This window comes from Equus asinus, chromosome 8 (assembly GCF_041296235.1).
Source record: "Equus asinus isolate D_3611 breed Donkey chromosome 8, EquAss-T2T_v2, whole genome shotgun sequence".
NCBI lineage: Eukaryota > Metazoa > Chordata > Mammalia > Perissodactyla > Equidae > Equus > Equus asinus.
This window is the reverse complement of record NC_091797.1, coordinates 69,436,278-69,461,491: the sequence shown is the minus strand read 5'-3', so window position 1 is coordinate 69,461,491 and position 25,214 is coordinate 69,436,278. Positions and strand designations below refer to the sequence as shown.

At 55.2% G+C, this 25,214-nt stretch overlaps 1 long non-coding RNA gene across 3 annotated transcripts; it reads left to right on the top strand.

Moving 5' to 3' along the window:
• The first annotated feature begins 1,403 nt into the window (after positions 1-1,403).
• On the top strand, positions 1,404-24,791 carry LOC123288176 (uncharacterized). 3 transcript variants are annotated; one of them, XR_011505283.1, is made up of 6 exons: positions 1,404-1,559; positions 1,674-1,811; positions 2,460-2,601; positions 11,302-11,695; positions 16,978-17,123; positions 18,406-24,791. It is a non-coding gene; the product is annotated as an uncharacterized lncRNA (long non-coding RNA). The 3 variants fall into 3 exon arrangements; XR_011505284.1 differs by lacking the exon at positions 11,302-11,695; XR_011505282.1 differs by lacking the exons at positions 11,302-11,695; positions 16,978-17,123; positions 18,406-24,791 and adding an exon at positions 15,363-16,953.
• The last annotated feature ends 423 nt before the right edge of the window (positions 24,792-25,214 follow it).

Below are 25,214 nucleotides of genomic sequence, written 5' to 3'. Positions count from 1 at the left end.
TCACTCCACAGTTCTCCTGCAGAGCCTCTGGGGGGGCAGCTTGTCCGTGGGGCCGTGAACTCAAACGTCCAGCCTGAGGCACATGGCCCTCAGCTCAATCAGAGTCACTCAGAGCGGCAGAGGGCCACGGGAGGTCACTGTGGGAGAACGGGGCGTGGGATGCAAGCCGAGCCCACTCATCCTCTTCCTTTGGGGCCCAACTCTTTTGGGAACACCCCCTTCCATTCCACCAAACGGCTCCAGGGGCGCCCTCTGCTTCCAAACCGCGTCCGTGGCCCCAGTCCTCCCCTGAGATTTTTATTCCACACGGAGCAGAGGGAGGCTCCGTCTGCGACAGACCCTGCGGGCACTGAGGCGGGAGCTGTTAGCACGTCCTGGTGGAGATGCAGACACGAGGCAGGGAAAGACCCCCAGCCACCTCCCTGAACTCCTGTGACTCGGCGATCTGTTCCTGCCCTGGATCGCTCGAAACCCTTCCAGCACATTCCTCCTTTGCCAAAGTTAGTTCAAGTCGATTGTCCACCACTTCCAACCAAAAGGGACCTGAAAAACACAGATTTGTTCCACGGAGTCGTTTCCCTTCTCTATTGTGAAAAATCTTCAGATTTAAGTTTCTCAACTAGTGTGTGACCTGGACATGCTTAGGCGTGGACCCCCGGTGTGAGGTTGGGTGCCAGGCCCGTCCTCGACAATTCCCTAAATCTGTCCTCGTGATGTTGCCAAGGGGCCCGCAGACCCTCCCACCCAACCTCATGATACGCAGGCTACTGCCAATTAAAAATAAGAACAGTAACAGCCCTTGATGTGGACAATTGACATTTGTCCGTCTTATGTAAATTTTCTCAATTTTATATAAAAGGTAAAATGTCACTTTAGAAAAAGCGGCTAGTTTCTTTGGTCTCTAACGCACAATTACGATGTGAAAATAGTGTCTCATCAAGCCCTCTGGTCTCCCCGCATATTTAAAAGCAGATGGGAGCTCCCGTCCCCTCTCCCTAGAGCCACCGCTCCCACTGTTGCTTAGGTCTCCATAACCCCCGCCCAGGACTCCGAGGACTCTGGAACCAGCACAGCTATGGTCTCAGGACACCTCGACTGGGCCCGAAGGCATTAGTGGGTCCACAGTCCCCACCCACAGAGCAGGCCCGGGAAGGGTGGCATTTTGGAATCTTGGTCTGTCCCGATGGCCATGCAAGAGGTCGCCCTGGTGGGAATCCAGTGGGGACCCCTCCTTGGCCCACCTACTCTCAACCTCAGCTCTTCCGTGGGAAGAACCCCCAAGTGGGGGACGGCGGGGCCCTGACATGACATGACGTGAGCACCTGCCGTGCGCCCACACTTCACGCCCCTTGAGGAGGCAGCAATGCTGTGGCTTGATGTGACTCTCAGGGGCCTTCCTTCCGTTTGCTGGATTCTTGGGGCAACATTTGGAGAAGAGGAAGAAGACAGAAGCGGCAGCTTCCCAGGCACCGCGGAGAGTGACTCACGCGGCTTCTGTTTGGCGGGGAACGTTCCAGCTTCCGAGGGAGCGGGTTCCGCCATTGCAGCCCGGCCATCTGGTGCGTTCTGACTCGCTTCTACTGGTGTTTGCTTTCAAAAACCTGCATTCCTGGGGTCTGAGATTGGGAGCGACTGTGGTTGGAAAATAACAAGCTTCCTTTCATATGTTCCAGTGACACATAACGGCTGGCTTTTAGTCCTCTAAAAAACACAAACCAAAAGAGGAAGAAAGAAAGAGAAGCCTTTGCCAAGCGCTCTCCTGCGAAGGAGAAATTCCGGCGATTCGGGAGGAACAGTTGGTGCGGAGGAAGGTAGAGGCCTCATGCGGGAGGGGCAGGAATCCCTCGCCGGGCCCTCACCCAGCGCGCCTGGGTGGAGCCCAGATCCGTGTGGGCTGGGAGGAGGTTGCAGGGCGTGAGCCCCTGGGAAGTCCTGGGCCCGGTGGGGTCTCAGCTCTAATCTGACCCTCTGGCCCCACGTGCCGTCCAGGCTCTTGATGGTCAGTGGTAGACACCCAACTTGAACTCGCTTAACTAGGAGCGGAATGCATTCACTCGTGGAATCTAACGAGGGGAAAGGCAGCGTGAACCTCAGGTGCTGGAGCCCAGAGACTGGGCTCCTGACAAGCCCCCTCTCCACCTCGCACGGTGGCTCCCCTCTCTCGGCCAGCTTTCTGCTCTCCCTGGCTTCTTCCAGGCCGAAGCCCCCAGATGCCGCCTGCATAAGGCGTGGTCTCTGTGGCGAAGCCTGACAGCATCTCTCCTCCCAAATCGCTCCTCTCCATGCCCGCATAGCAATTGAACCGAGGGTCTCAGCTGCCCAGATGAAGACTACATCTCCCAGTCTCCTTTGCAGTGAGGTGTGGTCACATGACAGGTCCTGGCCAATCAGCTGTGTGTGACCGAGAGCGACACCTGGCTCACCCCAGTGCAAGTCCAGCTCATGTCCTCTCCTCCCAGGTAGGAGGCTCACCCGGTGGAGAACCCTCCCCAGAACAACACGAGTGGAGATGGAGATGTGTCTAACAGGAGGTGGAACAATGCTGGGCGGGCACCCCTGGACGAGTCACGGCTGGCCTGAGAGACGGCCCCCTGGACGCAGGTGAGCCAGAGAGCAGCCCCTTAGCGCCAGACCCACAGGTCCGCGGCAGCCCGGGCTCAGGCCGTCCCGAAGGCCCCACGTGGAACCCTTGCCCCGCCGTGCCTTCGGCCGAGCATGCATGTCCACGCTGTGGCTCCCCACTTCTCTGCAGGCCAAACCTTCCTTCCCAGGCCTCCCCCTGGGGCCCTGCTTTCCTCTGGGCGACAGCTGGTTCCTGTGAACCTGTCAGGTCGTGTCTCCTCCTCTCAGTGACCAGACACCTGCTCCCTGGGAAAGAACTTCTAAAGAAGGCGCTGAGGGGGAATGGCCGTTGGGTGTTCCAGGTGGTGGTCAGCCCGGCGTGGCCGTCTGTGGTGCGGAGTCTGTCCGGCCTCCCTCCCCACCGCAGAATCTGCAGTCGGCATTTCCTGCCGTCTGCGTGGACGCTGTGGCAGCCCCGATTCTGCGAGTCCAGGCTCTAGAGATCTTAGCTTGAGGCTCAGCCGTCGAGAGCCGGCACCGTCTGAGTGTATCCCACCCCCTCCAGCCTCCTGGCCCCTCATCCTCATGGACCCCTCGTCGGTGTGTTTGCTTCTGGGTGCCGCAGTCCCAGAGGCCCCAACTGCTTTTAGAATCACACCCAGGTCCTCCTGTTGGGTCTGAGAACTGGTGTGGTTGGGCTGCTGCCTCCTGCCTTGTCTCCCCTCTCTTCTCCCTTCTCACTGTGTCCTAAGCACCCTGGCCTCCCGCGGTTCCTGGGACGGCAGGCCCCTCCCGCCTCAGGGCCTTTGCATTGCTGCTCCTCTGCCTGCTGTCCTCTCGCTACCCCCCGTCTGTTTCCTTTCCGTTAGCTGACTGCTGCCCCTCATATCTTAGCGCCCTCCCTCTAGAGCACGTCAGGGCCTCCTGGCTTTCTCCCCATAGTCCCATATTCTTTCTTTCATAGCACTTACCAAAGTCTGTAGAAGGGTAGTCTTGTCATTATGTGGTTAGTGCGTCTTTCTTGCTACATGAAAAGACCCCTGAGAACTAAAATGTACGTCCCCACCCACCCCTGTCTCTCCAGAATGCAGCTCTTTGTGGAAGGAAGGATAGAGGGATACCAGCCGCACAGGCGCAGATGAGACAGCCTGGCCTCTGGGGTGCCCTCCATGGGGACCGCTCACCACACGAGCGACTCCCCCCATCGAGAGCGGCGGGAGCGGGCGCGGTACCCTTCCCAGCTCCGTCTGTGGTCTTGACACAGCACCAGCTACACATCATTTTTAATTCAACCCAAATCGCCCATATGGAGGAGCCGGGGAGCCCGGCCCGGACGAGGGAGTCATCAGACAGGACACCCTCCACATCACGAGGACAAAGCCGTTTAATGGCTTCCCTCGTCTGGGAGCGTTGCTTGTCCTGGCTGTTGATCCTCGCGGTAACGAGGCCTGTGATCGAGTGACTAGGAGGCTGAGCGTGGGTTTGGTGAGCACGCTCTCAGGCACCACTTGGCAGAGGGACCCCAGCGGCCGTGGAGGAGAAGCACCGTCGCTGCCAGCTCCTGGCCTCTTCTGTTCCCTGGCTGCGTGAGGGACAAAGATGCAGGGAGCCTGGGGCCTCCCTGGGGACACTGTCACCGGCAGAGCAGGCGGAGCCCCCCCACCCGCAGACGCACAGGAGGGCCTGGCCCTGCCCCTGGGCCGAAGAATCGGGAAGAGAAGAGCCAGGTGGCAGAGACGCTGGACCGGTTCTTCGCACCCCAGTGTCTGGTGAGTGGAGGCAGGAGGGCCTTCTGTTTCCAGACACGGTGACGTCAGCTCAGGAAACAGAGTCACACGTCTTCCCCTCGTTTCTGGCGAACCATCCAATCGCGCAGTGACTCCTCCTTGTGGAACAGACACCTGTGCCTTTTGCGTGCTCAGTGTCCAGTGCCCCTTCACTGGGGACAGCAGCCCCGCTTTCCTCTACAGAGTCACTCCAGCTTGAAAGGGCCGAGCTTTGGGTGGAGTCGACCCCATGATCTGCTTCCAGGGTGGGGCGTATGGCCTGGGGCTGGCCAATCAGGATATTCCACCACCACCCCCAGCCCAGTGATGATTCAGGAGAGGGTATGTGACCCAGCCGGGCAAGGTCAGACACAATCCTAGGGTCTTTGCTGCAGTTTTTGAGAGAAAGCCTTCCAGGGGCAGCCTCATGGAGACAGGAAGCAGTCCAAGAGGGGACAGAGCTGAGAGCTGGAGAGACATTCCTGACAACATGGTTTGAGCACCTGGATCAAGCTATGCCTGAAGCTTGAGCTGTCCTTGAATTTTCAGTTACGTGAGCCCTTTGGGGCAGGACCCAGTCTGAACAGAGCTTCTGTCAGTTATAATTGAAATGTGATTCACTGCGACCACAGCAAGTCCAGCGCATCTTGCCTGTGGCTTCCCCACCACCTGAAACCACAGTGGGTGGCGGGGTCAGCTCAAAGGAGCAAGCCCGGGTTCTGCGGCTGGACAGGCAGAAAGAGGTCCAAGTGGGATCGACGCCTGGCACCATCACCTCTCTAGGGCCGCATGGTGGTGCGTTGAACACTGGTCCTGCACAGCCCCGCGCACACTTGTCAGCTGCAGGTCCGGAGCCACGAAGAGACTCTGACAGTGGCCCTCATGTGGGCTCCACGTGTGGTCCTTCACTCACACTCAGGCCCGGCCAGTTGGCCCCAGGCCGTGGTGCCGTGCTGGTTTGATAGAAACCTAGGGAGATTCCCGCTTCGGTCGCCCGTGTGTAGGAAAGGGCCCTGCCTGTCTGCCGAGCCCCAGGTCCCACCCCTCTCTCCCACCCGAGCCCTCCTGGGGGCTCTGCCTCACGGACTCAGGGTTGCATCAGTTATTTGTTGCTGATAGTAACCACGTAATGGCTTAACAACAGCAATCTTTATTTTGTTCACAAATTACATTTGGGCACAGATTGTGGGGAGGAGTCGTCTCTGCTCCCAGAGTCCCCAGGGCAGCTTGACCAGGAGCCGGGCAGGCACCTCCAGGCGGCTCACACAGGGCTGGCCAATTGGTGCCGGCAGAGGCCGGGCTCACTCAGGGGCCTCGGTCTGTCCCCGCTCGGCCTCTCCAGGGGCTGCTTGGGCTCCTCGCAGTTGGAGGTTGGGCTCTGAGGACAAGCACCTCAGAGAGAAGTGTCACCTAGTGACCTAGTCCCAGACGTCACATGACCTTGCTTCCACCATCAACAGAAACCTAAGAGGATTCCAAAGGAGGGGACGGGGACCCCACCTCCCAAGGAGGGGCTGTCAAAACCACGTCTTAGAAGAGCATGGAGAACGGGAGTGCTGCGGGCTGAACTGTGTCCCCAGAAAGACATGCTGGCGTCCTACCCTCTGTACCTCAGACGTGACTTTATTGGAGACGGGCCTGTGCAGACGATCAAGTTAAGATGAGATCCCTATGGGGGGCCCCAATCTAACGTGATGGCATCCTCACAAGAAGAGGACGCAGACACGCCGAGGGACGACCACCGGAGGAGACGGCGTCCACACGCCAAGGAGAGAGGCCTCAGAGGAGCCAGCCGCCACCTGAGGCCGCAGTGGGGGTGGGACGGGTTCAAAGGGGCGACCCGGGTTCCACCCCTGGACCCGCAGAGAGCTTGCTTTGTTCGTGGACTTCTGGCCTCCAAACCCGAGAGACAATGAATTTCTGCGGCTTAAGCAGCCGGGTCTGTGGTGCTTTGTTTCGGCAGCTGCAGAAACTGATGCACGAGAGCCTGTCACAGTGTCTCTGCCACGGAGTGTCCACTAACCTCGAATCTCGGAGGACAGGAGGGGCAGAAGCAGGAGAGACCACTACACACAAAGCCAGGCTCGGCCCTGGGGGCGGGGTCCAGGGGGCAGGACTGCGGGTTGGGGGGACAGAACCAACCACAGTGAAGGGCAGACCCCGCCCAGCTCCCCCGCCTGTGTCAAGCACGACGCTTGTGCTTTCCCGTGCTTTCTCTAAATCTTTTCATTCAAATTTAAGACAAATTAACTTTGCAATTGTCGAAAAAAATAATCCAGAACCAAGCTATCAATGAAAATTTGGGTGAGTTTATTCTAAGCTAAAATGTGAGGACCATGGCCTGGGGCCTTTGTTCCAGAAGGAAGAAAAGGCATCAAAGAAGTGGGGTGCACAGAGTGGTTCTAGACCCCCAGAGAGGACGTTTCACATAGGATTGAAAAGTCCCTTTGACAATAGCCAGGAGACTGCTCTGTCGGCACAGCGATCGACGGACACAGCTGGTGGGTCTGCCGTCTCGGTGGACACAGCAGGGTGGCAGGTCTGTTGTCTTGGCCTGGATGGTCACAGGTGAGCTGGGTGGTCACAGGTGAGCGCAGCCATCAGTTCCTAGCCTAACGAAAGATGCTTCTCCTTAAGGAAAGGCCAATGTGCAGGGAAGTTGCACCTTTCTCTTAAGGCCATTTGTTTTTGCCTTAGAGGATCTACGATGCGTGCTCAACGGCCACGTCAGGCCCTTTTGGAAAAACACTGTCAGGCCAAATTAGGTTTACACCAAATGGACTCCTCATAGACTCCAATAGATCCTATTGCTCGCCATTTCTATTTATCACAATTTGCTAAAAAGTTTCCATGTCTGAAAAATGGGCTCAGCAGGGACTGTGGCCCGTCACCCACGCCTGCCCACACCCCTCCTGCTTGGATGCTGGCTCCGGGCATCTCTCGCCGCTGCCCCCAAGGTGGTCCTGTCCCACTCTCCACCCCCACCCCGCCCCCCGGCCCTGGGAGCCCACAGATTTACATTCTCTCTCAGCCAGAGGCGCCTAAGGGACTGCCCCCGGCACGAGGATGGCTGCTCCCAGGTGACCCGTTCGGTCCACCCGCACAGGCGGAGTTTCTCTCACTGCGAAGGGGACGGTCCGCTCGGGCAGACGTCCTGTCACATGCTGTGCAGATGGAGGCAGCCGCTGCGACAGGGAGGACAGAGGCTCGGGCAGGCGGCCTGGGGGCGGGTCCAGCAGGGCCGCAAAGTCCAGACCCGGGACACCCCTGGAGGCGGGTGTCACGAGATGGAGCTCCACCCCCCACCCCAACCTGCCACTGTCCCACAGGCTCGCCACGCACCCTGCAGAGTAGACTCTTCGGGAGTCCGGGCGCTCCCTGCAGTGAGACGGGCGCCAGCCTCACACGCTGCTGCAACCTGCATGGTGAGTGCGTGGCTCTCTCCCTCCTCCAGCTGGGGCGACACCACCGGACTAGCGCCAGGGTCACAGACAGCACGGCTGACGCGCTCCGGGTGCCCCATTTCCGCACCAGCCCTGCCCGGCCCCGGACACAGGACCGGCAGGTTGGAGCCACGGGAAAGAAGAAAACGCATCAGAAGCATTTCTGTTCCCGCCTCTGCGAGGGAGAACGGGCTGTGCCGGCTGCTCTGTATTCAGAGGGCGGCTCCCTCCCTGTGGGCTGGGTTTCTGTTAGACACAGTGGAACATAATCCAGAATGATGTGTGCCACCTTTAGGACCAGCCCCCTCAGGTCTGCTCACCACAGCACTAGGGCAGATGACCCTGCGCTCACGTCCTGACCTCCACATCCCAGCCCTTGGCCAGTGGTCTGGTCAGTGTCAGGGAGCCCCAATGCCTCAGGCTCCTGACCAAGCAATAAGTGCCAAGTGATCAGGACTCAACAGAAGAGAAAGACTGGCTTTCTAGGGCGGGAGTTCTCCAGAAAGCTGGGCGCCAAGGAGCATTGGAGCTGGCCCTCAGGACAGGGCTCAGCCAGGATGGAACCCAGGAAGCCGGTCATTCCAGCTTGACCTGGAAACTGTCCTGCTCTCAGCCTGGGGTGGGCGGAGCCAAAGTGCCAGGCTACCGCCTCCGGCCACCTGCGAAGGCTGTGGCAGGATGGGGGGCACAGAGCCAGGGGTAGGTCTGTGTCTGAGAGCCACACGGATGCTGGTGGCCCAGGTACCGCAGGGCATGTCCTTGTCTTGGGCAATGCAGTGAAGAGAGACGCTTCCGTGGGCACCGAATCTGTACGAACAGAGCCAGCAGATGGGCATCCAGACCCACTTCCTCTTAATTTGCTTAATTTAAACAAAAAGGAACTTTTGCATCTTCTCTGCACATTTGTGCATCTCGGCCCCCCTGCTGGGCCCAGCAGCCAGCAGCATCACGAGTTCTCAGCACAGCCTCCTCGCTTTCTCGCAGATGAAATCTCTTATTTCAGAGCTGCTCACAGGGGGCCTTGACTTTGAGGCTCTGACGCCAGCTCTGCAGAGACGGCTTCAAGAAGCTGGACCCACTGTGAACAGGGCTCGGAGTGCACCCCCTGCGGTGGGGGTGGGCCTGCTGTGTCCTGCCTGCAGGGAATGGAGGGGGCCATCCAAGGCCATTCGCATGTGGGCTCAGGATCGCCCTTCCTCACCGCGGGAGGGCTGGGCCTCCTGCCGGCGGTGAGGAGAGGCGTCCCAGGCAGCAGTCCATGGCCCAGGGCAGCACAGATGCGGGCAGAAGCACCAGCCGCCGCGGGCCGGCCGGGCGTGGGGCTGGGCTCGGGAGCCAGGGCTCTGCTGCCAGCTCCACCGTCAGCTGGTCGTGCGACCCTGGGCAGCTGGCTTCTCTTCCCTGAAGTTCAGCTTCTCATATTAAAGTGATACAGATGCCAGTCAGGGCTTGTCCAGTCGCTATCAACGGCAGACGCCCCAACTGAAAGTGGCTTAAAGCAGAGTGAGGCACGTACTGGCCTGTGCGGCCAAAAGTCTCAGGGGCTGCCATGAGCTTCAGGCACACCTTGATCCAGATGCTCCACCAATGTCATGGAGACCCAGCCTCTCCTGGCTCTGATCCCACTGAATTGGCCCCACTTCCAGGCCAGCTCTTCCCTCCTGGTGACAAGATGCCACCAGCAGAGTGTCCAAGCACTTGGGACACGAGAAGCCCCTTTCCCATCACTGTGGGGGGAGCCCTGGCAACGTGGCTTGGATCACAGGGCCTTCCCTGGACCAATCGGATGGGCAGAGGAGGGTGGCACTTGGATTGGCCAGGCCTGGTCACACACTCGCTGTGGGTTCAGGGGTGATGTCACCAGACTGGAAGAGGGAGAGCGGGGGCTCCTCGCAGGAACCCAGGGTGCTGTTACCCAAGGGGGCGGTGCTGGGCATTGATCGCGTCACTCCCGACACTTCACGACTCGATCGGCCACGAGGGCCCTGAAGCTTGAAGACCAGCCACCAGCAGGGCCGCTCGGGGAGTGAAGCTGGTCCAGGCAGCCCTGCAGGCTCTTGGATCCCTGCGTGGTGACCCCCAGGGGAGCGGGGGAAGGACCACAGGCCCGCAGACCTCGGGAGCCTTGAAAACGTTGGGCCATAAACCCAAATGTGCCAGGCAGGTAAAGGAAGCCCCAGGGGACAGGGGTCGTGGCTCGTGCTGTTTGCCGGCCCTGGAGCGGAGCCTGCACTCAGCAGGTGCTCAGTGAGCAGCTGTCGGGAGGATGCGCCAGTGAGCAGTGCGAGCAGAGCAAGGAGCCAGCGCAGGCCTCGTGAGCGTCCGCCGAATCCCAGACTGGCGGCAGGGACAACATGGGGTGGTGGGGACGTGGCAAAGTGGAGAGGTCACGCCCCACGGAAGGCAGCAGCTGCCACTTAGCTCCAGCCAGCTTTCACCAGACAAACTGAATGTTGCCAAGAACCCCTGGTTTTTGGAGAAAACCAGAAACCTGTTTTTTATGAAAAGTTTCTTAACTTTTAAATATTTGCTACTAACATACCATGGAGACAGAAAATGGAAACATGTCCAGTGGCCCAGATTCGACTTGTGACGGCCGTTTTGTAACCTCTGATCTGGTCCAACCTCTGTTTTCCGGGCAAATCAAATGAGATCCAGCCCAGCGGGAGCCACCCGAGCACGGCCCTGCTGGCGTCTCGCGGGAGAGGCCAGAGCTCGGGGTTCCGGCCCAAAACCTGGAGCCCAGGAGCAGTTCCGACAGAAGAGGGAACGTGGGAGTGAATGTACAGGGTCTCCAGGAACAAGTGGGCGCTGCCTGAGACCCCCACGGGTCCCCTTCCTTTGTGGGGGCCTTCTTCCTTCTCATCCTGTCCGAGCCGTTCCTGGAAACAGCAAAGGATGGAGATCTCACCAACTCATCTGCCAAGGCCACGTCCCCTTGAGAGAAAAGTGCAAGGTGCTGATGACTCGCAGCTTCTTAGAAAGCAGCTGGACCCTGGGCTGAGCGTGAAAGTCACGCACGACGGGCCCTCTGCCCCTGGACCCATCGGAACGCTCTCAGCCGTAACAGAAACCCAACCAAAAGGCAGCCAAAGTAGCAAGGGAGCCCTCCTCTCCCACCAAGGACGGCAACAGCAGCCGGCCAGGGTGGGTCGTCTGAGCTCCGCGCAGGTTTCTCCCTGGGACTGAGGCTGCCTCCTGGGTCCGGGCCGCCCGTCTCCATGTCACCATCTAAAAGCCTCCTTTTCTCAGGGCAGGCCCGGTGGCGCAGCGGTTAAGTTCGCACGTTCCGCTTCTCGGTGGCCCAGGGTTTGCTGGTTCGGATCCCGGGTGCGGACATGGCACTGCTTGGCAGCCATGCTGTGGTAGGCGTCCCACGTATAAACTAGAGGAAGATGGGCACGGATGTTAGCTCAGAGCCAGGCTTCCTCAGCAAAAAGAGGAGGACTGGCAGTAGTTAGCTGAGGGCTAATCTTCCTCCAAAAACAAACAAACAAAAAAAAGCCTCCTTTTCTCTTGTCCCTTTTTAGGAGTGTAGGCGATTTCCCAGCAGCTCCTGGCAGACTCTCCCTGAGCCCACTGGCAGGGCGGCCTGCGGCTCCGGGCGCTCCCCTCGCTGGCACGGCCCACTGAATTGCACGAGAGGCTGAGAACCACCCAGGGGCAGTGCCGGGGGCGCCACCTCCCCAAGCGAGCACAGTGCTGCCCAAGGCCGGAGCGGAACTGGGGCCCGCAGCCGGGGAGAAGGTTGCCTGGCAACCGACAGCGTCAGCCGCCTTCCCACCACCTGCTGCCTGCCTGGCTGGACGCTGCCTCGAGGATGGAGGCCAGGCCAGGGCAGCCAGGTGGGCAGGGCCGCCCCGCTTGTCGACTCCTGTCTGCCCAGGGGTGTGTCGAGGTGGAGGAAGAGAGGGCTTCTGCTGGGTAAGTACGTGCTGGACGACACTGCACACGCACACACAGCTCACGCTCACATGTCACACAGGCACACGCACACACAGCTCATGCTCACATGTCACACAGGCACACACACACACAGCTCACGCTCACATGTCACACAGGCACACGCACACACAGCTCACGCTCACATGTCACACAGGCACACGCACACACAGCTCATGCTCACATGTCACACAGGCACACGCACACACAGCTCACGCTCACATGTCACACAGGCACACGCACACACAGCTCACGCTCACATGTCACACAGGCACACGCACACACAGCTCACGCTCACATGTCACACAGGCACACGCACACACAGCTCACGCTCACATGTCACACAGGCACACGCACACACAGCACACGCTCACATGTCACACAGGCACACGCACACACAGCTCACGCTCACATGTCACACAGGCACACGCACACACAGCTCACGCTCACATGTCACACAGGCACACGCACACACAGCTCACGCTCACATGTCACACAGGCACACGCACACACAGCACACGCTTGCACATCACACGTGCACACACACACGCAGCACACACACCACCCAGCGTTTAGACCCAGCCCCACAGAAGAAGCCAGCTCGTGTTTCCGATTGTAAACACAATTACACTGCAGAACCGTTAGCGTGACTTCTCCACAGACGTGTGACTCCCTGTGTGGCGAACAGAGATGAGATTCACGCCCGCAGAGAGCCTGCGCTGGGAATTCTAATTTTTATTTTCCTTGAAATTCAACACCGAATAATAACAGCGCCGCTTGTATGGAGCACATCTCCACGTTTGAGGAGGAGCCATCGTGCTGGCAGAGCCCCGCGGCGGCCCCAGGGCTGCCCAGACAGTGATGCGGAGGGAAGAGGCTGCACCTGGTCCTTAGGGCCCGGCCTCGGGGAGAAATCTCCGAATGGAGAGGGATGGTCAGGAACAGCCAGGCGTGTGGCCCAGGGGTCTGGGTCCATGGCTCCAGGCCGCATTGTGCAGCTGTCAGGACGTCTCCCGGCTCAGCCGTGTCCACTGCGCCCAGTGGAGGGTGCAAGGGGAGCGGCCTTGGAGACGCTGCCTCGGTGGGAAGGCAGGACCGTGCTCCGCGGCTCACGGCCAGTATAGGAGCGGTGGGGCCACGAGGGCCTACCTCTGTGGGCAGCCGGGAGGGATCTTCTCACGCCCTGCCGGCCCTCCCTGCGCCCACTGCCCCTTCACCGGGCGACTCTGTTTCCCCTGGAGCTCCGTGGTGGCAGCAGGGGCAGGAGAGACGCCTTGTCCTGGTGGGTCCTCCCTCAGCCCCTGCCATGGGGCAGACAGAGCGCCAGGACCACGGGGATTCAGGGAGTCAGCGGCGAGCAGCAGCCAGCCGCCGGGACGGCAAGGACACGGCCGGCCATGCGAGCCCAGCCGGCGGGCCCTGGGTCCCACCTGCCTGTCCCACCTCGGGGCTGGCTGCTCGGCTGGAGTCTCCCACTTCGGGAGCTGATCCCGACTCCCCCCCAGGGCTGCCTCCGCCGTCCGGCTCCGCGGCGTTAATCTCGTGTCAACCTGACCAGTTCATGGTACCCAGTTTTTGGTCAAAATCGGTCTAAATGTTGCTGTGAAGGTATTTTTCAAGTGTAATTACATTTTTTAAATTATGGTAAAATATGTATAATGTAAAATTTACCATTTTAACCACTTTTAAGTGTACTGTCTAGTGGCATTAAGTACACTCTCACTGTTGTGCAACCATCCCAAACATCCATCTCCAGAACTCTTTTCTTCCGGTAAAACTGAAACTCTGGCCCCGCAAACACGGACTCCTCAGGCCCCTGCCCGAGCCCCTGGTGCCCACCCTTCTACTTTCTGTCTCCATGAGTTTGACTCCTCCAGGACCTCATATCATTGGAATCAGACAGTGGTGGCCCTTTTGTGTCTAGCTATTGCACTTAGCAGAACGTCCTCTGGGTTCGTCCATCTTGTACTATGTTGCAGAATTTCCTTCCTTTTTTTTTTGAGGAAGATTAGCCCTGACCTAACATCCAGACCAATCTTTCCCTTTTTGCTGAGGAAGACTGGCCCTGAGCTCACATCCGTGCCCATCTTCCTCTACTTTATATGTGGGACGCCTACCACAGCATGGCTTGACATGCGGTGCCATGTCCACACCTGGGATCTGAACCAGCGAACCCCGGGGCCACAGAAGTGGAATGTGTGAATTTAACCCCTGTGCCACCGGGCTGGCCCCATGAATTTCCTTCCTTTTTAAGACTGAATAATATTCCATTATATGTATGGTCACATGCTGCATAGTGACGTTTTGGTCAACGATGGACCACATATGTGACGGGTTCCCCTAAGGTCAACGCCATACAGCCTAGGCAAGGAGCAGGCTGCACCATCTGAGTGTGTGTTAGTGCGCTCTGTGACGTTCACACGACGACGGAATCACTTACTGATACATTCTCAGGACGCGCCTCCATCATTAAGTGACACATGACTGCACAGACCACACTTTGTTTATCCGTTCGTCCGTGGACACTGGGTGCTTCCACACTTCTGCTGTCGTGAAAATGCTGCTGTGAATGTGGGTGTGCAAATACCTCTTCGAGACCCTGCTTTCAGGTCTTCGATGTACACCCAGAGGTGGAATTGCTGGACCATACGATTGTTCTATTTTAATATTTTGAGGAGCCGCCATCCTGTCTTCCATGACAGCTGCACCATTTTACACTCCCACCAGCAGTGCACAAGGGCTCCAGTTTCTCCACATCCTCACTAACGTTTGCTATTTTCTTCTTTTTTGGGGGGGAGGAAGATTGGCCCTGAGTGAACACCTGTGACTCTATTCCTCTATTTTGTATGTGGGACGCCTTCACAGCATGGCTTGATGAGCAGAATGTATGCCATGCCTGGGGTCCAAACCTGCGACCCAGGATCTGAACTCATGAAACCCAGGTCACCAAAGCAGAGTGGGCACATGTAACCACTACACCACCGGGCTAGCCCCTCTTTTTTTTTTTTAAAGGTATGCTTTTTTTGGCGAGGAAGTTTCACCCTGAGCTAACATCTGTTGCCAATCGTCCTCTTTCTTTTTTTCTTCCTCCACAAAGCCCCGTACATAGCTGTATATCCTAGTTGTAGGTCATTCTAGTTCCTCTACGCGGGATGCCGCCACAGCGTGGCTTGACGAGTGGCGGTGTGTAGGTCCACGGCCAGGATCCAAACCGGTGACCCCCAGGCGGCGGAAGTGGTGCATGCAAACTTCACTACGCCACCGGGCCAACCCCCTTTATGTTTTTGATAGTAGCCATCCTAATGGGTGAGAGGTAGAATCTGACTGTGTGTTTTCATTTGCGTTTCCCTAATGATTAATGATGTTGAGCATCTTTTCACGTGCTTTTGGCCATTTGTTTATCTTCTTTGGAGAAATGTCTATTTAAGTCTTCATTTTTTAATTGGTTTGTTTGGTTTCTTGTTATTAAGTTTTCGGAGTTCCTTCTATGTGCTGCATATTAATCACTTACCATGTGTATAATTTGCAAATATTTCCTCTCATTCTGTCGCTTGCCTTTTTGCTCTCTTAATAGTGTCTTTTGACACGCAAAAGTTTTTAATTTTCATGAGGTTCAATTTCTTTTTTCTTTTTTTTTTTCTTGAGGAAGATCACCCCTGAGCTAACTACTGCCAATCCTCCTCTTTTTGCTGAGGAAGACTGGCCCTGAGCTAACATCCATGCCCATCTTCCTCTACTTTACACGTGGGACGCCTACCACAGCACGGCTTGCCAAGCGGTACCACGTCTGCACCTGGGATCCCAACCAGCGAACCCCGGGCCGCCGAGAAGTAGAACATGCGAACTTAACCACTGCACCACTGGGCTGGCCCCCTCTTTTTCTTTTTTTAAAACTTATTTTATTGAGGTCATATTGGTTTATAACATTGTAATTTCAGGTGTACATTATTATGTATCAGTTTCTGTATAAACTGCATCGTGCTCACCACCAATAGTCTAGTTTTTATCCCTCACCAGACACACAAGCCCTTTTACCACCTCCCAACCCCTCTCCCCTCTGGTAACCACTAATCTGCTCCCTTTATCCACGTATTTGTTTATCTTCCACATACAAGTGAAGTCATACAGCGTTTGTCTTTCTCTGTCTGGCTTAAGATCATATCCTCAAGGTCTATCTATGTTGTTGCAAATGGGACAATTTTGTCTTTTTTTATGGCTGAGTGGTATTCCGTTGTGTGTGTGTGTGCGTGTGTATATATATATATATGTCACATCTTCTTTACCCATTCTTCAGTGGATGGGCACTATTTTTCTTTTGTTTCCTGTGTTTTTGATGTCACATCAAGAAATCTTTGCCAAATCCGATGCCCTGAAGCTTTCCCCTGTGTTTTCTTCTCAGAGTTTTGTAGATCTAGGCCTTGTATTTAAGTCTTTGCTCTATCTGGGGCTAATTTTTGTATATGATGCAAGGTACGGGTCCAGCTTCTTTCTTTGTCATGTGGATATTCAGTTTTCCCAACAGCATTTGTTAGAGAGACTGTCCTTTCCATATTGAATGGTCTTGGCACCCTTGTCAAAGATCATCTGACCACATACGTGAGGGGTTATTTCTGGGCTCTCTGTTCTGTTCCATGTCTATGTCCCTCTTTATGCCAGTACCACACTCTTTCAATTACTGTAGCTTTGCAGTAAGTTCTGAAATCAGGAAGTATGAGTCCTCCAGCTTTGTTCTTCTTTTTCAAGACATTTTTATCATTTCAGGGTCCCTTGAGATTCCATATGAATTTTAGGATAGAGCTTTCTATTTCTGCCAGAAAAAAAAAGTGATTACTGTTTAAGTCTAGGAGAATTTGAGTAAAGCAGATTACTCTCCATCATGTGGGTGAGCCTCATCAAATCAGTTGAAGGCTGAAAGAGGAAAGATTGAGGTCCCTGAAGGGGAGGAAACTCTGCCTCCAGGTGGCCTTTGGACTCAAGCAGCCTCTCACCTCCTGTGACCAGCAGCCTCATCGCCTCCTGTGCCTGGAGGCTCACTCCTCCCCGGACCACATCTCAGCAAACGTTTCAGTCGGGATAGATCAAGTTTCACTGTAAACCAAGAAGCTCATCCTTATTTCTAGACAATATGTTCAAGAGCTTCCTAAAATTTGCTAACTTCCGGGCTAAAAATCATTAAAAATCAAATGAGATTTCCCACCAATAAGACTTGCGATCATCCCTGAGCCTGGGAGGGATGGAACTGAGTGGTAATTTCCCCCCTGCAGGGAGAGGAGCCACGGAGCAGCTGTCCTTCTCAACCCTGACACTCTTCTCCTGGAGGAGAGGAGAAAACAGCCTACTGAGCCGGGCGCTACTTCCAGGTGCCTCTGAAGACGGAGCTCTCAAGACGCGTGCTGCCTGGATACCAGGGGTGGGCGAGAGTCACCCTGTGCGCTGTTTGCACCCTAAGCATCTGAGCTGCTTCAGACAGTTCCCGACGTCCGCTGCTGGCTTGTCACCACGCAACCCGTTTCCGTGCAGCCAGGACCACCTCCTCCGGAGCAGAGCCCCCGAGTCGCTCCTCCCCGCAGACAGACGCCTTAGCGCTCCCCACAGAGCGCTCAGTGCAGGCAGAGCAAACCCCTACGTGACCCCGGCCCAGACTCCTCAGCGCCCCCAGACCCCAGCCTGGCCCACAGGCCCCTCGAGACGGCCCTGCCCTCGCTCTTCCATGGGAGTCATTTGGCTTTGCCATAATTGTGCCTCATAATAAGCCACCCCCAAACTCAGAGGTTTTCAACAAGTGCTCATAAGCCACAAGTCAGCAGGTCAGCGACCAAGCCAGTCTCCGCTGGTGGTCCTCCTGGCCTCACGGGCCCCTGCTTGTTCGGGGGTCGCAGGCCTCAGCTGGGATGACGGCCCCCTCCACAGCTGCAAGCCGGCTGTTCTGGGGTGACAGTGGGGAGAGAGTGAGTGGCAGTGCAGGCACTTTCCCAGCCTCTGCTGTCACATCCACCGTCACCTCTCGTGGGGTGAGCTGCAGGGCCACAAGGCAAAGGGTGTGGAGACAGGAGGGCAGGGAATCGGGGCCACCACATGGTCGGCCCCCAACCCTACCGCTCTGCTCTGTGACCTGATTGTGGCCGCCCCTCCTTGGGGAGGCTGCACTGTGCCCCCAGCCCAAGCGCACTCACCCCCCTGCTGTCTGGTCACACTCGATGCCTTGGTTGTGCTTCACCTCCAGACACCCAGCCCAGGGCAGGCCCTCGTCCACACTGTGCCGTCCCTCCCAGCCGTCCCCACCAGGTGGAACAGGGACTGACTCCTTGGCCGGCTGCCCTCGGCGGGGCCCCTGAGGATGACGACCATGGGGCTTGGCCTCCCCAGATTGGGTTCCCTGCACAGGGCGGGCGCAGTCGTGCTCAACAAATGTCGTCGACTGAGTGAGTGATGGGGCCAAGCTGAGGACGCGGGCTCACCTAGGGCCGAACAGCTAATCGGATGTTGTGGTAGTTTGCTGTATTTGGTTTAATCCTCACCAAAGGGGTCTGACAACAGCCCTGCCCCTTCCTTCCTTCTTCCCTGGGGAGGGGACAATCCAGAACAAGGGGACCTCTCTGTCCTCCTCCCATCCCAGCCCGCGTCTCACAGAGTCCACTCGTGACCCAGTCGTACACACTCAATTCTTGGCCTCTGTGCCTCTCTCCCTGCAGCTCTGGAACTTCTGCAAACAGGACGGGCCTCCTCGTCCAGTCGGAGAGCAGCAGCGGGCTCGTCCAGACGGCGCGGGCTCGCCACCAAGACAAATGCGCGGGGGACCTGAACGACGTGGACAGACTACACGTACTCAAAGAGATAAACCGGTGATAATTATTCACTGTAACAGCTCTGGAGCAACACCCTCCAAATTGTAATTGTCATTTTGATACTAAAATAGATTATTTTGAAGAGAAAGGCTGGTGAGTTAGCAGAATCCTGAGCAGTCTCATAAATATTCCCAATCTTCAGAGCAGCAAATACTAGGAATTTTTGTATTTCCTCCTCCTTCTTGCTGAGGCCCAGGGAAGTGGCCAGGAGAGCTGGGGGTGTGGACAGCGAGATGGAAGTCAAGGGTCCAGGACTCCACAGGAGCCCAGAGCCGGGGCCTCTCCCAGGGAGGGAGGCGCAGCCCTTCAATAGAGTGAGGCAAACCTGCAGGGTGTAACAGGACTGGCCCTGTGGCAGGGGACAGCAGAGCCAGCACCCGGGGGGGCTTCCTTCAGCCATGAGGAGCTAGAAACCTGAGTGAACGGTGCCCAAGCACTGGCTACTCGGAGCGTGGCCCCCAGGGTCACCCATAAGCTTGTGAGGAATGCAGATTCCCAGGCTCCTCCCAGACCTGCTGAGCCAGAATCTGCCTTTCAGTACCATCCCAGGGGTTCACACACACAGTAAGGATCCAGAAGTGGGCAGATGTGTGGCCCTATTTTGGTGGCTTAAGGATGTCATAGCTGAGATTTCTGCAGGAGAACGTCCTTAATCTTCTCCTCAAGGTTACAAAATGGATGCTGCAGGCCCAACCATCAAGCTACATTTCAGGAAGAAAGGAGGAAAAGGAGCAGAAGGAGGGACAGCTCCTGGACCTGGAGAGAAAATTTCCCCATAAATCCCCACAGAGCAGAACCACATCTCGCTGTGACACCTCACTGCAAAGGTAGTTGTGAATGACAGACTTGGTTTTAGCTGGGCACGTCGTAGCACTGAACACAATCAAGGTTTTGTAAGAAATGAGGAAGAGGAGATAGATACGCGGTAGGCGAGTACAGCGTCTGCTCACCAAACATGCCATCAAAGGGTGGGCCCCGCCACCCCCAGCAATCGCTCCCCTCCACGCCCCTCCCCTGCAAAAGAACAGATCCGCAAACCAAGCCGGAGGGGCAGACAGATCTGTCTCGGATACCAGGGGCAGGAGCGAAGCATCACTCACGTCAGAGAAGGGCGAGTCTGGGAACTTATGCCCAACATACCAAGGACAAGGTTACCCCAGCACACCACAGGGGAGACAGAGACAGAGAGAGACAGAGACAGAGAGACAGTGAGAGAGACAGGCAGAGGACACAAGCAGAAAAAAAACTAACCTAATTCCAGGATTGGGAAGGAAGTCCCTCACAATTCTGTCATAGTAAAACAATAATAATATGAATTCAACAAAAATAAGACTTTCAAATGAGATGATGAAATAACAGAGTGACTTGGGAAGAGAGAGTGCAGATCTAAGGCGATAAGCAAAGGACCAGAGTAACAGCATTATGGGTCTAACAAATAACCTACAAGTAGTAAGATATGTAACATCACTACTGAAAATCAATTTTTTTCAGAATTTTGTATCCTGCATTTATTTGTAAAATGACCTTTTTATTGTTACAGAAGTAGTGGATGTGCAATGAAGAATATTAGAAAACAGACAAAAACAGGAAAAAAAAAACTTCACGTTCCCACCATCCAGATCTCTCTACTGTTTGACCTATAGCCTATCTTTCCAGACCTTTCCCTATACAAATATGTGTGCATAGTCATACATATACATATTTCTTACCCAAAGTAAGACCTACGGTACGCTCTCCTCTGTTACCTGCTTTCATCAGTCCATGGTTTTCATCCTTCCGTTTCACTGTATTTTGTCTCATTTATTACACGGGTCATTTTCGAAGTTCCTGAACCGACTAAAATCCTCTCGTCCAGCTGGGCAGTTGAAACCAGCATCCAGAGCCGCACGGCACGCTGGGCTGTCAGTCACTCGAGTCCCGTGAGCGGGCAGAGCCCTTTGTCACAACGCTGACTTGCTGCAGGGACTTGGATGTTTGTCCTACAGGAAGCTTCGGCCCCCGGCCACTGCCGGGTGCTGTCGTTCGGCTCGCCCCTGTCTCTGGCCTCATCTGAAGCTGGAAGCTACACCGAGAGGCTTCACACGGTCAAGGGAAAGCGAACCACCCTCCATCAGCTGTGTGGGATGTTTTACGTCCTGTGGCCGCAGTAACATCCGGCTGACCTAGCTGCAGTGTGCCGGAGGTTCACCCTGGACTCAGGCGGTGACGATGAGTCCTTCATTTTCACCACCTCTTCACACCTGCATCCAGAAAGTGGTCTTTATGGCAGTACTTGGGCACTTCATGAACACGCAGCTCCTCATCAACCGTTTTGTCAACAGTTCCAAGCCAATTTATAACCCTGCCTGGAGATGTGATTTCATTAGAGCTTGCTAACTTATATTTTTCCAATTCTATCATCTTTTCTGTTGTACTATCTGCCACTGAAAATCAAACTATTGCACATAATAAAGGCTTGAGATAAGAAGAATAAAGGCAGATGAAAAAGACAATTAAGAGGGGTCCAGCCCAGTGGCGTAGTGGTTAAGTTCATGCACCCCGCTTCTGTGGCTCAGAGTTCACAGGTTCAGATCCCAGGTGTGGACCTATGCACGGTTCATCAAGCCGTGCTGTGGTGGAGTCCCACATACAAAATAGTGGAAGACGGGCACAGATGTTAGCTCAGGGCCACTCTTCCTCACTAAAAAAAATAAAAATTAATAAAAAAGACAACAGAGAAGCTGTCGACAAGGAAGATGACAAAGAAAACCCAACACGAGGAGAATCAGTTTCCCTGAAGACCAGAACCAGCCCGTGGAGACGTAATGTCTTCAAAGACAGAACTCGAGGAACTTCCCGGAAATAATAATAATAAACAACATTGGACAGCAGATCTAAAGACAGCATTGTCTTCCAGGACGTTTGATAGGAAATGTCCAACGCTGTAACACGTCTCCATTAAGCTCCAATGCCACAGGTAAAGGAGAGTCCTATAGGCAAGAAAAAATAAATCATTTACAAGAAAACAAATCAGACTGGCCTCATGTGTGATACTGGCTCAACTCAAGGTTGACATAAGGGAAGCCATATTGTAGAAAAGAGACCACGTTGTAACTTTGAATGACCTCTGACTGACTAACCCAGCTGGATACGCCCCCTCCAGGAGATCCACCTGCTCTGTAGATTTTATGACCCCTGCTACAGCATATACCTCCCAGCTGTGATAAGATAACAACTTTGCTCTTCTGAGTTCCTTAGGAATGCGATGACCCCAGGCAGAGAGTCTGTGCTGACCGCCGTCATCAGTGACAACTGAAAGAGCTGGTGTGGCAACTCCCAGTCTGTGGCACCAGAGAGTCAACATTCCTAACTCCTCCCCTGGAACCCACTGGCCTATATAACTCCTTCAAGATCATATGCCCCTTTAAGATGGTTCTTTAGGACTCTAGTCAACCATCTTCTGATTTTCTAGCTTATCACTTAATCAATGTCCTTTCTCTGCCACCATCTTTCCTGTTGACAATTGGCTTTTGTCTCACTGCGAGTGGATTGTGCCCTTTGTGCGCTAACAGGTGTTCCCATCAACCTTAGCTACCCGCGTACAAGGCAGAGGCCAGCATCCTCCAACGAGAAAGGATTAGATGCCCATGACCCTCCCTGAAGAAACAGGAACCCTACCCGCCCCGCCACCCTGGCAATGCAGTCCACAGTCCAGTCAGATTTCAGGAATACAAAGTCGTGGCAACCGTGTTGATGGTGAGCACTGGGTCCACTGAAAGAGGAGCTGGATTCAGAGCACACGTGTCTCTCTTTCTGCCCTCCCGGCACCGACACCCATTCCCAGCCGGAAGCTCTCCAGCCCCTCCTTTGGGGATGTTTATGGAGCTCCATCATGTGGCGTCATAGATGAAATCACAGGCTGGTGGCGATTGTTCCAGTCTCTAGCCCTCCTCACCTCCCAGAGGTCGGGGGTGGAGCTGGAAGGTCCAACCTTGTGGTCACGTGGTTGGTTCCCCAACCTCCAGCCCCGTGCTGAGGATCTTCTGAGCCCTGACCACAGGCCCTCTCACTAGCAAACAAAAAGGCACTTGTGGGGGGGATCAGAACTTGCCACCCCAAAATGTGTCCCTTTGGCTTGATTATTTATAGAACAAAGGACTCAGGGAAAAACTTTGACCTTCCCCCTGACTGCCTAAAAGGATTTGAGATAGAAGGCCTGTTCCGGGAAGGAGCTCTCACCATAGATAACTCTAGCGTAATACGAACCAGGTGTGGTAGATGGGGAGGAACTGGCAAGGCCCATTTGACCAAGGCCCTCCCCACATCCTTCCATCATCTCTGCAAGGCCTGCAAACATTTGTTAACAAACATTTGCTTTCCTCCACGTGAATTGCCTTCCCCTCCTTTGAAGCCTCAAACCACTACCCCCAACATCCTCTTGTCTTTAGCTGAAGACGGTGTTTAAGGTGATGGCTTTGGCCATTTTGGCGAGTTACTCAGTTTTCCCGGGTCTCTCCCATGTAGACATGTTACTAAATTTTGTTTTGTTTTCTCCTGTTATTCTGTCTCATGTCGATTTAATTCTTAGACCAGCAAGAAGGACTTAGAGGATAGAGGAATTGTTTTTCTCCCCTAAAATTGTCACTTTGGTGATTCCAAGGTTTTTAGGAACTGTGTGCCAGGAAACGGGGGCAGAGACCAAATTCATATATTTCTTCTTATATCACAACTAATTTTCATATTTTATGGCCATACCTAAAATTAAGTCGAGTATTTCTAAAAGATGATGCAAAGCTTTTACTGCTCTTCATAAACTTTTTAAAACTACTTTGAGAGATCTTTCAAGAAATAATACTTGACAAAGAAAGAAATATTTATTTGCATTTCAAAAACCCCTTTATTCCCTTTGCTCATCTTAAATTCAAGTAAATGAAATTTAACCCCTTTATTGGAAACAGCATCTGCAGTGCGGTCACACTCGCAGGAGAGAGCTTCTCTTTATTGTCTCTCCACGCATTTCTTACCTGAATAACCGTCACCGAATATTAATGGCAAAGGCGCTTGGAGTGAGTTTCTGCATTCTTATCTTTGTACTTTTCTGCATTGATTAAATTTTTTGTGAGGAACATGCTTTCTTTTTACCAAAACTGTAGGTACCTTTCTGCAAAGGAGAACTACAGAGGCCTGGAAGCAGATATGCCAGGATCCTACCAGTTGTTAACGCTCAGCAAGGACAATATGAATACTTTTGCACTATTCTGTATTTTTTAACTTAAAAAAGAGAGAGAAAGAATGCATGCCCGTCCCTCAGACTGTTGTTTTCCTTTGTCTCTCAGTTTGCTGGATTTCACCCCAATCCAGGAGTCCGAGGCCGCATCGCAAGAATCACCCTCTCCAGGGGGACGGGGGCCTGTAGCCGGCTGCCCTCCAGGTGCAGGTGAAGCGATTTTCGGGCTCAGCTGACCTCTGCGCACCTGGACGGCCGGGCCGCACTGAGGCCAGTCTGCAGGGAAATTGGAGCCTGGGGGGTCACCGTGGCCGTGGAGACAGGAGGGGTTCAGTCTGACAGGTGAACTCAAGATTTCAGCCACCCCCGGGCACAGGCCCCAAACTGTGCTGGAAAGCAGGAGGAGGGGCTGGAGCTCTGGAGGGACGTCAGGACTAGACAACCCTCTTGCCGCCCCAGCGTGGGGCTCGAAACCCCCAGGGAGGCCTGGCTTCTTCCCACCCAGCCCAGAGCCATGAGCTGCAACATCAGTTTGAACCTCTGCTTCGGTGGCAATGGGTCCTCTCTCCTCGTCTGTCCCTTCCCTCCTCTTCTTCCACGGCTGCTTGCGGGAGATGCCAGTGGGGGAAGGCGGGCGCTGCCGCCGCAGACAACAGACCCACGTACACACCAGCCCAAGGACACGCTTCGTAAAGACGTGAGAAGCAGGGAGCGGCAGCATGGATCCCACACATGCCTCGAAAAGAGACTCCCGGAAGCCTGACAACGGGCTGAAAGGACAGCAGGTCCTCCCTGAGCCCCGCGTTGAGCAGCAGCTCTCAGAGTTTTGCAGGAGAAAGCGTTTCCCAGTTGGGCCTCTGCTCCTGGGCGTTCACAGCCCTGTGGCGGGGCGGCAGCGGGCGGGGTCGGCCCAGGGTTTGGAGTGGTTCCGGGAGGGTACCCCGCCCCGTGATTCTGGAAAGCCAGGGCCTCCCACGTGGATTGCCTCATAATGGATGTGAGAGCAACCAGTGATTTGGGCAACTGTTCTCTGTCCACAAGCAGAGATTTGATTACTTTTTTATCACTAAATTAAATTCTTTCTCTTGCTTGTCTTGTTACATTAAATCTCTTTAAATCTTAATAGACTGCAGCTTCTCCCGCAGCTCAGCCACTGATAACACGGGTGGGACTCGGGGCCCAGGGCCAGAGGTGTGGGAGGCAGGCAGGGGGATGCCGGCTCCTGATACGGAACTGCGGGGGCTTCTCAGAATGTCAGGAAAGCAAGGAACCTGTGCGAGAGGAGGAGCCCGCACTGCATAACCGGCTGGGGCTCCTGCCGCCCTCCTCCGCTTCCTCCCTCCCAAGTCCCACCCACCTCGGCCAACTAGGCCGTGTGGTACCACCTCCCCTCCTCGGCCCTCCAGTGTTGCCCGGTGATGGGTGTTCTGGGGGTCGTCCAGCTGCACGA